Genomic DNA, 11,497 nt, shown 5'->3' with positions numbered 1-11,497 from the left:
ATGGTTCTTATGTTCTTATATATCTTGTATGATTCATATGCGTTTATTGGACACAAGAAATTTTTCATACAAATGGCTTTTTCACTAGGGTCTGGTGTTTCTTGTACAGGAGTTGTTTTGTGCACTCAAACTGTGGGTTATCATTTTCCGCAAAAAAATGCAGCCATATATTTGAGGTTGTGTTACTGACCTTTGCAGAGGACTTGCTTCTGCTACGGCAACCAAACTTCACGCACATCGGCATTACTGCACCACTATATTTGTAACTTCACATAACACGAAATAAAAATATGCGCGCGAAAAACGATGCTCCAGCGGCCGAGAGCGCACCATGGCAACGGAACGCGCCCCGCAGTAGCCGGTGTAGCGGTGGCGCTGCGGTTCCAATAAGACCGGTCCCTAGCGCGTCGCCTGCTAGCCTCCTGCTCCGAAAGGCGTTGCCACGCTGCCAACCAAGCTGCCGTACGACTTGTAAAGCGAATTGTTACCTATGAATGAATATTTAAAGAGAATGTGCGCTTCAAAGCAAAAAGTATAATTTCACTATATTACACAATATTTTCTTGCTGTGAAGTGCAGCTATCCTTTGTTTTAGCTTATTTTCTCTGGGCACGCCTGAAAGCATCGGTCAAATAACGGAATTCACTGCTCGCGCGTCCGTATAGCATAAAATAGATTGCTACTAAAGAATAATAAGCTAATCTTGTCCCAAATGTCTATTGTCATACTAAAATCATGTGTTTCCAGACACAAGGGGTACTACATACTGAGTCAGAAGCGTTCGTGGAAGTAGTTTACATACTGAACGACCTTTAACGCTTATGGAAGGAGGCGATGGCAGGCATTTCATCGATTTTCAATGCATTTTTTTTGTTCAGAATATAATTTATGAAGGAGCAAAGACTTTCTAAATGTATGAAAAAAAATAGAAACAGAATGGCCATTGTCAGGCTGCACAAAAACACATCACAGTAAATTTGCTTTTTTTTTCTCACTGTGGCAACATTTTGGGAAATACATAGCTTTTTGCACGCGTCTTTTGCTGCGAAATGCAAACGCAATACAATGTAAGACTGCAGTAGTTCAGCACTCAGAAAGTCCTCCTGTGCAGGCCAGCCAACACTTGGCACATTACAGTCCTTGTTCGTCTCAGAAATATCCCAGAAACTGTCCACATGAAGGCCATTTTCCTCTAGCATGGATGAAACCTCTCGCTCAACATTCGACACATGTTAAACAGTTCCCAGGATGGCGACTTGAGGCTTCCCTGCTTAAGCTCTTTCTCGAGTGTGAGGAGTGCCTCCGGGCACTGCACATTTGAAGAATGAATATCCTCTCACTGCTTGCAGCACACTTCTCGTGTTTTAGGAAAGAATGCACGAGGTACCCGCACAAGTAGCACACATCACAGTCTTGTTCTGATGTCAGAATGTAGCCGTGATCTGGTGCGACCATTGCTCTAACCTGCGCGGCTCCATCCTGTGCTGGAGAGCAGATTCGGCTAGTTTCACTCTGAGGGTTTTCTGAAGTCACTCATATGTTGCAAGCTTCTTTCTTTCCCAACTCCATAGTCTTTTGGACGGTGGAAGGTACGAAAGTTGGTTCTGCGGTGGTGTTGCCGGTGATACAAACTTTTATTGGGGTGTACACTCTACAAAAAAAAAAGAAATGAATCAATGCTGACTCGTTTTGGGGGAGTCAAAATTTGTCCCTGTGGTGGCTCCTTTAATAGACTCAAATGACTCTATCGCCCGGTGGAGTCATCTGACGCCCTCTTCACTAGAATCCACTGACTCTGTCAGCTGGTGGTGTCACGTGACGCCTGCCCTCTCTGGGGTCAACTTATCCCCTCTCACAAAGAGTCAGTGGATTCTCGGTAGAATTGGGGCACTCCAGTATTGCAGGAGTCAGGCGACCCTCTCACTAGAATCACCAGACTCCAATATCCAATGGAATCAGGCTACCCCATAAGGGAATCACTAGATTCCTTTTCTTCTGGAATCACGTGACTATCGGGAATTGTCAGATTTCGTTCCTGGTTTCCCACGATTCTCCCAAAGGGAATTACTTGAATTCTTTTTTCCTAGACTCACCTGACTCCTGCACAGGACTCTGGATTCTGTTTTCGCTGGAATAAATTTCATGCCATAAATAATCGTAGTGGAATGACGGGATTTCATTTAAAACCACGAGCCCCGCCCAGTCACCACGCATGAATATGGTGGATAGTGCTGGGAAGCTTTTCGTGGAATTACATGAGGTGCAATATCGCAGTTTTATTTCATAAACAAAATGTTTTTACAATTTCACTCCAACTGCTCACACGCTGTTGACTGCAATGGGCTGCTTGCAGCCCATCACAGTCACGGATGGCAGAGACTGCTTCATTTTACACAGGTTTTCTAAAAGCAGAAACGTGTTTTTCACGCTCAATGCGCGCAAAAGGCCAGCTCGATAGCCTCGGGGATATCCAGAGCTGGAAGCGTGAGGCTCTCAAACGTCATTCTTGCAGCGTCAGAAGTCGTGGGATGCTGCCCGCTGTAGGTCACGGCCGAGTAGACTGACGTATATGTGGGGTACTGAAAGATAAAAATATCTAGTTGAGAGAGCGCTAAACATTCTTATTAATAAAATGGAGCCGTATTACTAAACGAAGCGTTTAAGTCACGATCTAAGGTGATGCCAGAAATGCCATGAGACGTGATAAGACGGTGGTTTGTATGGGTGACTTGAGATTCAGTCGCCAGTGTGGAAACTGCCTCTTACTCCAGCCCTCATTACATCCGCATGCAAAATTAGTGTAAAATGAATTTTTCACACGTCGAAATGTATACATGGAAGCAGTGATGGGCAAAATACATGCAAATATGTATCGAAATACAAATACAAAATATTTCGTCAAAAATGTATTTAATTACAAATCTAATTACATTTCCAAAAAAGCATTTAATTACAAGATGCAAATACAACCAAATGTATTTGGTCTCCTCCAAATACTTTTCCAAATACATTCCTCAAAATTTGCGTCAGCGACTTCAGGGCACCTGCAACGGGTTTCTGGGCATCTCATTTTAATTTTGCATCGCACACTCGGGAGTTAGTGTGCGAGGCTCTAGTAACGTAATAGAAATATAATCACAAAAATATGTAATCAGCTTGGACGTAGTAGGTGAAGAAAGTACAGAGCTACAAGTAGCTTTTTTGTCGATTACATTTTGGTATAGACCAACAAAGAACCGAGACGACCAAGACGCGCAGCACTAGCTAGAGAATTGTTTATTGTTGCAACTCACACCAGTTACGAAAATCTGAACGACCCGCGCATTTAGAATGTTCCAGGCAAAAATATGGATGGGAATCAGGCTGGAAAGCATCAAAAGTAGTAAGAGGCACTTATTTAGCCAGTCTGCCCGTGAGCGTCAATTTCATCACTATTCTTGCCCTGGACTAGAACCGCAATTACAAAGTCACTAAACGCTTGTGCTTGATTGAGAGACACTGCATTCGGTGCAGAACGTAGTTTTCTTCCTGCTCTGGACAGTGACAATAAATTCGAGGGAAGTATTTTCGCCCACAAAATTGTATTTAATTACAATTGTATTTGAAATATGCACGTTTTAGTATTTAAATACACACGACAAATACATTACCCAATTTGTAATTAAGTACAGATGCAAAATACACAAAGTATTTAAATACGTATTTCAAATACTTGTATTTGAAATACTGCCCATCCCTGCATGGAAGGAACTATGTGTGAGCTTTCTTTTATTGGAATGTATAGACGACTTTGGATTAAAGTTCTCGTGAACATTGGGGAGATAAAAGTTCCCGCTAACTCTTGAAATTGTAAGAGTACAGGAAAATCGAAATAAAAGTACGAAGCACAAGCAATTTTCAAAATTGTAACAAAACAACATACGTGAATATACAAATGGATTTTTAACTGTAAGTGCACTTTCAAAACAAGGCTTCTTTATCCTGCAGCGGACATCGGTCGAAGTGATCAAACTTGCACAAGACGTTCATCCAGCGCGCTAGCAGCTGAATATGCCTCTATACTACGTTTCAGCTTCCGTGCGACCTAAGTCGACGGTGCCCACACTGCACGAGCCAAGGTGCGAGTCGGGAACGCACAGAGCATGTGGCTCGTGCCTAAGCTTCGACTTTGTTCAAAACTATTTTTTTTTATGGAGTTGACGTTAACAATATTCCGGCATCTTGCACAAGATGCCGGAATATGCAGAATGATTGATAGAAAGGCTGTAAAATTTTTTCTCGGAAAATATTTTGGACAGGTTTCGCAAGTGTTTTGTATTTTATTTTATTTATTTATTTGAAAATACTGCCAATCCCTTAGGGATTTTCGCAGGAAGGAGCTGCTTAAAATTTTGGCGAAGTGAGGTGTGTAACCCTTCGAATCAATGGCATTTGGTAGTGAGAAAAGACATGCACAGGAGCTGCACGAACATATGCGTCAAATCACTTTTTATAACTGGCACCTCGCGCTTGCACCGCTTACATTATATTGATTAGCTGTACTGGTGTAAATTGATTTGCGACAATGAGGCGGATGGTGTCGCGGCTCGGGGCACGTGCTCTCTAAGAAAAAGTGAGCACCCCCCGTCGTCATCATGCGTTTTGACGGCTGTAACGACCCCACAGGCTTACTTAACGACCCACTTGGCTCAAGCCATTGAGCGTTACTACCCTGTTGGCAGGTGACAAGCATGGGGTTGTCACGTTTTATAAACTCTTGAATTGAACATTCAAGTGCATGCAGTCGTTCAATAGTAAAAGTCACTTCAAAAATCTCAAAAAGTACTTGAAACTTGTTTTCTTTGTGCGTTGGTCACCATTTATTCAAATTTGAACCGGTCGAAACAGGCGTGTTGCTCACTTCGCCTAAACTGGCAGAAAACAAACAAGTACAGGCAACCTTGGTAGGCACCTACTGAAACACGAGACAGATAAAAAGTATCGCGGTTGTCCTTCTTGCTTCCGTCGCGGGTTTTACCCAACGCTTGTTTTGTCAGTGGTTTTACAGTTTTACCGTGTACGTACTACAACAGAAAGCAGCTGGCAGCTGGTGTCGTGCTCAAGGAATTTAACCAAATATCTAGCAAAGCACGGGAAGCTACGCACGGGCGTAAGTTGACTTGAATGTTCGCCGGAACGAGGTAAGGATACTCTTGTCGTCTTTTATTGTGCGGTTCAGTAAAGAGCATCTTCTCATTAAACGTGTGCTCGGTCAGTTCTGCGTGCAGATAAGTTGCAAATGGCCTCCTCGGTTTTGCCGAACTTCCACGCCGGTCATACTCATTATTTTTGCCCTCAAGTGCAGTGAAGTATGAAGCATTGAACACCACGACTTAGGCTGGATAGGACGAACGTACACAAATACCTGGGATCATGTCCGTGTATTTCAGTATTTCTCTGTCTCGGGATATAGGATTCGCCTTCACTGGCTCATTTGGCACATTTCATCGAGCATATTTGATATGTGCTCAGAGTTTTGGGACGGTTGCACGACAGGCAACATCCCAGCATGAATGTTCGTTCAACCGGTCGTACGTTCAAGATTTCGTACGAGAAACTCCCACATGTCTGCCCCGCACATTAATCGAATTTCTCGAGGAGGTTCCATTGAGAAGTGTACCCTATGTCGTGCACCTCGACCGGCCCGTGTGTCACTGGGGAGCGTCTTAAGCCAGCCCCCCGCCTGCGTTCACGCCGCTTCGCGGCGACAGTGTGCGGCTAGTAATTACAAAACTATTAACCCACTTGATCAGCAGATTGTACAGGCACTGTAAGCAAAGGGAGTTTCCCACCGCAGGTTAGCGCAATTGTTTATACTGCAGTGCTCGTCTCATTTCAAATGTGGACAGCATGCCTCGAAAGGAACCATTTACTTTGCCATGTAACACTAATACAATAAGCATATTTACAGGCTCTGAATGGGCACTGGCTGTTTAAAATAATGTCATAACGAAGACACACGTGTCCACCATTGTACAGGTCCAAGTGCTGATGTGAGGCCTCCAGTTCAGGACCACATTTCGAGAGTTGAAGCACCCCTGTTTTGGTCACCTCATAGGCACAGATGTGTTGGTGAAAACAGTTTGTAGCAAGTCTCTCAAGCAGTAGGAAAGCATCATTTTTTGAGACATAAATATTCCGTACCTGTGCAAACTGGGGGAATTCTCCGGTACCTACCACCAGAATGTCTTCTACCCTGTAGTCTCCGGCGTCTAGAAACACGCTTTTTGCTTCCAAGAGATCCGCTTTGCACTCCAAGCTTTGGGCAGCAGCTGGCAAGCTAGCTTTGTCAACAGCTCGGGCACACAGCATTCTCGGGCATAGAGGGAACTTGAGAGAGTTCATTTCGTAGCTCTGCAGGAGTTGGTGCCGAGTCGCAAGGGTTTTGCAAATGTTGATGAAATTTTTTACTTTTGAAGCCATGGACTTAAAGTACTGGTGCTTCGCCTCGAAACGAAGGCACCAGTACTGGCGCAGTGGTCCAAGGGCCGCAGTCAGTCTTCCATAGTGCACCATGTAGTGCATCTTTGGGAGGACTTTAGCGAAATCAGTGAACTCTCAATTTGCCCTTTTTTATGTTTGTGTGTCTGCGCACCATTCATGTTCTCGACGAGGCTGGCATTGATATGTCCGCATGAAAGATAAAATCGATTTCTTGGCAATAAAGTGAGAATCACCAGCACTGCGGATCTAGGTAAAAGCATTTGGATGTTGCAAAGGCCCTGTACAAGCAAACAATCAGTACAATTATGAAGAACGAGGGAATCGAGCAGAAGCATGTCTCTGGTGACATCTGCGGAAAACACTTGCGACTCTGGGAGGCTAGCTACCTGGCCGTGTGTTGCGATGGTCCCTTTGTTGTGACTGTGAGGCGCATTCGCGCTGAGCATTCCTGTAAATGGATTGCTCCTGAGAAAGCGTGCTGAAGAGCTTGCTGTCTTGGCCTTGTCAATTTCAGGGAGGGCTGACTTGGTCTGTTTAAAATCCGACACAATGTTGTCTTTATGCAAATTTACGGAAGAGCTGTTATCGTTATTGAAGGCGTCGTCTCCGAGTAGCAGACAAAGTAGTTGCCTTAAATCCTGGCCAGATACGAAGATAGAAACATAATCATTGAGTACGAAGATGGATCGTTTATACAGCTAAACCAAGTAAAATGTACACTCCTGCATATAGTTAAGATCCAGTGAAAAGTTACTGCATGTTCACTCAGACAATCCCAGCAAGCTCTCATCACACTGTTCTTTCTGAAAGATTTGCAAATAAAGCTTCATGAAGTTGCGCTGTAAGAAATTATCCATTTCTGCTCCCTGTTTTGGATATACAGCATAGTTTGGATACAAGGGGGGATGTTTTGCGCTAGGTCATGTTAGTCCGTTGTAATGAATATTGTCTTTATGACTTGCAACTATACTCCATTTCATACTTAAGCTACAATGTTGCCAAGGCTAGTAGCACGAGAGCTTGACTTTGTCTAGCGTCTCATTTGCATGTGGTCGCATGCAAATGAGGTACTAGACAAAGCCATGTGCTTGCACAACTAGCCATGGCAGCATTTTAGCTTAACTATGAAACGGAGTATAGTAGCAGTCATGTTCCACGTCTGTTGAGGTCTTCACTTCACAACCTGATGTGTTAGCTGCCACTATAGCTGTAGCATTTTCTTGAACCTTGACAAGTTATCACAATGCCCTTGCTGTACAGCTCAATGGCTGGTTGATTATGGAGGCTGTGAACATGATTACCTTCACAGTAATATACGGTTCAGATTGTTTTTAGGATTCTTACGCTATTTATACATTTAGGTAGAATGATCCAAAAATATTTCAGTGGGAGACATCAATTCCTAATAATTTTGTTTCACATCTGATAAAAGGCTAGTATAGTTACAACTTGTCTACATATGCGAGTAACTCGGCAGTAATGTAAGTTTCGGCCTCAAACAGAGAAATATGATTAATGTTAATGTGCAGCTGAGGAAACTATTATGCAGAACTCCAAACATTGCAAGAAGTCAAAGCTAGATGGTTGAAATAATAGTACTAAAATATATCATTTTGGGTAACGCATGTTGTATCTCCGAGAGCAAAAAAGCATGAATAGCCTTAATTGTCATGCTATGTTATTGGACAAAAATCTTTATGAATGTTTTTGTTATGATTTTGACATATTTTAAATAAGTTGAGCAAAGTTTATTATTACAGATTCAGCAGGAGTTCCGACGCCAGACAGGGAGAGATGCCCAGGAGGGTCTCACAGCCTTCCTTGAGAGAAGCACCAGGGCCCTCTATGAGCTTGTCCGTATGAAGTCATCATCAAAACAAATATTGGAAGACGCCGAGAACTGCCCGGAAGAGGGTAAAAGTAGGTACTGAAGAAAAAGTGCTATACCTCTGCATTAATTTTGTTTACAGGCAGAAATATTTTCTACCCTTCCTTATTTGCCTATGTGTGCCAACAGAACCAGCTGTTCTGGTGCTGCTTACATTATAGCTAGGGCTCCGTGTTTTCGGATAAATCCAAAAACCTCCGAAAAACACCTGCCGGTAAAATTTTGGTCAATTCGGATTTATCTGATAAACTCCAAATGCTTATGTGCCCATGCCACCTCCCCCCCCCCCCCCCGCAAAAAAAAATGTAAAAGAAAAGAAGTGAAAGACATTTTTTTTTTTTACAATTTGATCAGCACGGAGTTAATGGTCCTGAGAAACTGGCACCATAATTATCTTTCAAATCTCAGACCGTTGTCAAAAGGGGTCTTGCCGCTTCTTTCGTCGAGGTTGATTCAGGGCAGCAGGTCATTGTACATTCGGGTCACGACGAAACCCAATCTTTTGGTTTCAATTTTGAGTCAAGCGATTTGTGACTTAGAGAAAGCAGAAGGTATGCTTTTCTAACAGTGAAAGCTATGCACCACAGAGATTCTATTAAATAGAGAAACGGGACAGTTGAAACTTTCTATTACCTCCTTAACCACTCCACCTCGCGCGGCCGCGAGCTAGATTGATGGAATAAGATGGGATGACTACGAGCTTCGTAGTGACTGTTCCCGGGACTTTATTGAAGTTTAAGGTATCGACGTTTATCGAAGCAACACTTTTGTAGTGGGACAAATTAATATTGCCAATGGCAATGGCACGAACGTCAAATTCATGTGAAGCAAGTTTAATCGGTACAAGCGCGTTTTATTGTTTATCTGGCGTACGTTTACATCCGGTTATTATTTACATGTTTATGTTGAATAGGAAACACTGCGAAATTAAACACCGAATTTCGGAGAATAGGGAATCAACCAGATATAAACTCCGATATACTCCGAATCTTCGGCAAAAAATAAACTCCGAAAAACCCTCCGAATTTGACGAAAAATAAACTCCGAAAACACGGAGCCCTAATTATAGCCTATGGCTCGAGCAGAACTTTTTTCAGCAATGGGGTATATTTAAGCGCAGCTTGGGACCTATGCATTCTGGAAACAGTGCCATCTTTGTGTCCGCGAAACCAGACAACTTTGCTTGTACAGCCCCCCTGCCCAGTGATTCTTGCATGCAACACCATGCACAAGTGGCAGCGACGGATGCTCTATGCAGTTGCGGTGGTGCGGTGCAGTGTATACTCTAGGCAATGTTACGATGCTGTCTACGGCACGGGTTTCTCCATTGCTGGGCCCCTATGGTGGACAGTGGAAAAGAATGCGCAGGCTATGAGGAGAAGGTGGAAATTGCGGCGTGGATCCGTTCGCTCCGCAGCCGCACGTCCAAGAGCTTAGCTATGGCCGCTGGGGGAAATTACTGACATCTCGGATTACCTCCTGAAGACAAATTTTGTCACGCTCAACCGAGTATTTTAAGGGGTCCAGGAGCCGTTGATGAAAGCAGCGACCATTTGTCTTGCCGAAACAGCAAGTTTTGATTTGCATATTTATTCCAAAATGTCTGGATAAACTTTAAGAGCATGTTAGCCCAACAGCATTACCAAATTGAAAGAAGTATAAGTTTTACTTTTAATAAGAATGAAATGACTCGGGAAATTTTTTAATTGTGCAGCGATTCGCATGTTGGTATTTTTATCGAAATGGCCTTTGTCCTTGTCACAGCAGCCGGGCGCCCAGTACATGAACCCAAGTATTCTGTACACTGGTGAGGACGTGCTCACATCTTCAGTGTATGCATCTTTCATTGGACCAGGTCGGCCTCATTCGAAATGTCGACGACCGTATTCCACCCTGGAAGACACTGCCAGTTGTCTGTGACTGGTCGCTCACAAAATTTCACAAACATGGCATTTCCCATGCTGTAATACTGCAAGAGTTTTGTGAAGTACAAATCAAGTATGATGGTTATCTTCATGTTTACACAGATGGCGCCAACACTTCATCTTTCGTCGGCTGCGCTGTGTATTCAGAACGCTTCTCTAAAGTTAAGCGACTTAATTCGTTTGCCAGCATTTTTACTGCAGAACTCTATGCAGTATCAATGGCAATAGACTACATTCTACATAAGAAAATAACTAGGGCTGTTCTTTTTGTTGATTCTCAAAGTGTGATTGTTGCAGTTTGCTCTGTTAAAGACACTAAAAACATGCTTGTACAACAAATTCAGAGTAAACTCAACGCTGCTCTACATGATGTTCAAAGCTTAACATTTTGTTGGGTACCTAGTCACGTTGGCATAGAGGGCAACGAGAAGGCCGACAGGCTTGCAGGGTCTGTGGGAAACCTTGTCCAATCGTCTTTCTGTTTACCATATCAGGATATAAAGCCTTTAGTAAAGTCATCACTTTTTCGTTGTTGGCAGTTGGAATGGGACAGGGAGTGCGAAAACAAGCTCCACGTTACAAAGCCTGTTCTTGGAGCTTGGGAAAGCTCTTCATGCAAGAGTCGTCTTTATGAAACCTTGCTGTGCGGTCTGAGAATTGGGCATTCTTTTATCACTCATAAGTACCTACTTTGGGGGGAAAATCCTCCTATTTGTGATCAGTGTGATGATACTCGTACAATTTTACATATCTTGTGGTCCTGTCCCGCTATGGAGCCCAAGCATCGTATTTATTTTCCCGAGTTGTTTCAACAACAGATCCCGTTTCATCCGGCCCTCCTGCTGGGGGAGAATCCCATAGTCCATTTTAGCAGGGTAGTAGACTTTCTTACTATCATTGGCATTTTATACCAAATATAGCTTTACCAAATCCTAGGTTGCACGTTGGTAAAACCCTCATCAAAGCATGCTGATTGTTACTATCGTTTGGCGCAGATGGCCTCGTAGCTCTTGCGCCATTAAACCCCCAAAATCATCATCGTCATCACATCTTCAGTGTATGCGGTCACAGTCGAAGGTTTGATCATTGATGCTGCAAGCCTTACACAAGCAGTGTCGTTGTTGATGTGCCTGTTCTGGGCTTTTAACATCAAATACTCTGCTGAAATCAAAAATACACTCACCCTTCTTGAGCATGCCAT

The 11,497-nt window shown here is 43.4% G+C and overlaps 1 pseudogene; it reads right to left on the bottom strand.

The window, feature by feature from the left end:
• Positions 1-812: 812 nt before the first annotated feature.
• On the bottom strand, positions 813-1,455 carry LOC121836595 (annotated as a pseudogene).
• Between the last annotated feature and the right edge of the window lie 10,042 nt (positions 1,456-11,497).

The sequence above is a fragment of the Ixodes scapularis genome, unplaced genomic scaffold (genome assembly GCF_016920785.2).
Source record: "Ixodes scapularis isolate PalLabHiFi unplaced genomic scaffold, ASM1692078v2 PGA_scaffold2__306_contigs__length_199485367, whole genome shotgun sequence".
NCBI lineage: Eukaryota > Metazoa > Arthropoda > Arachnida > Ixodida > Ixodidae > Ixodes > Ixodes scapularis.
This window is presented reverse-complemented; position numbering and strand designations above follow the sequence as displayed.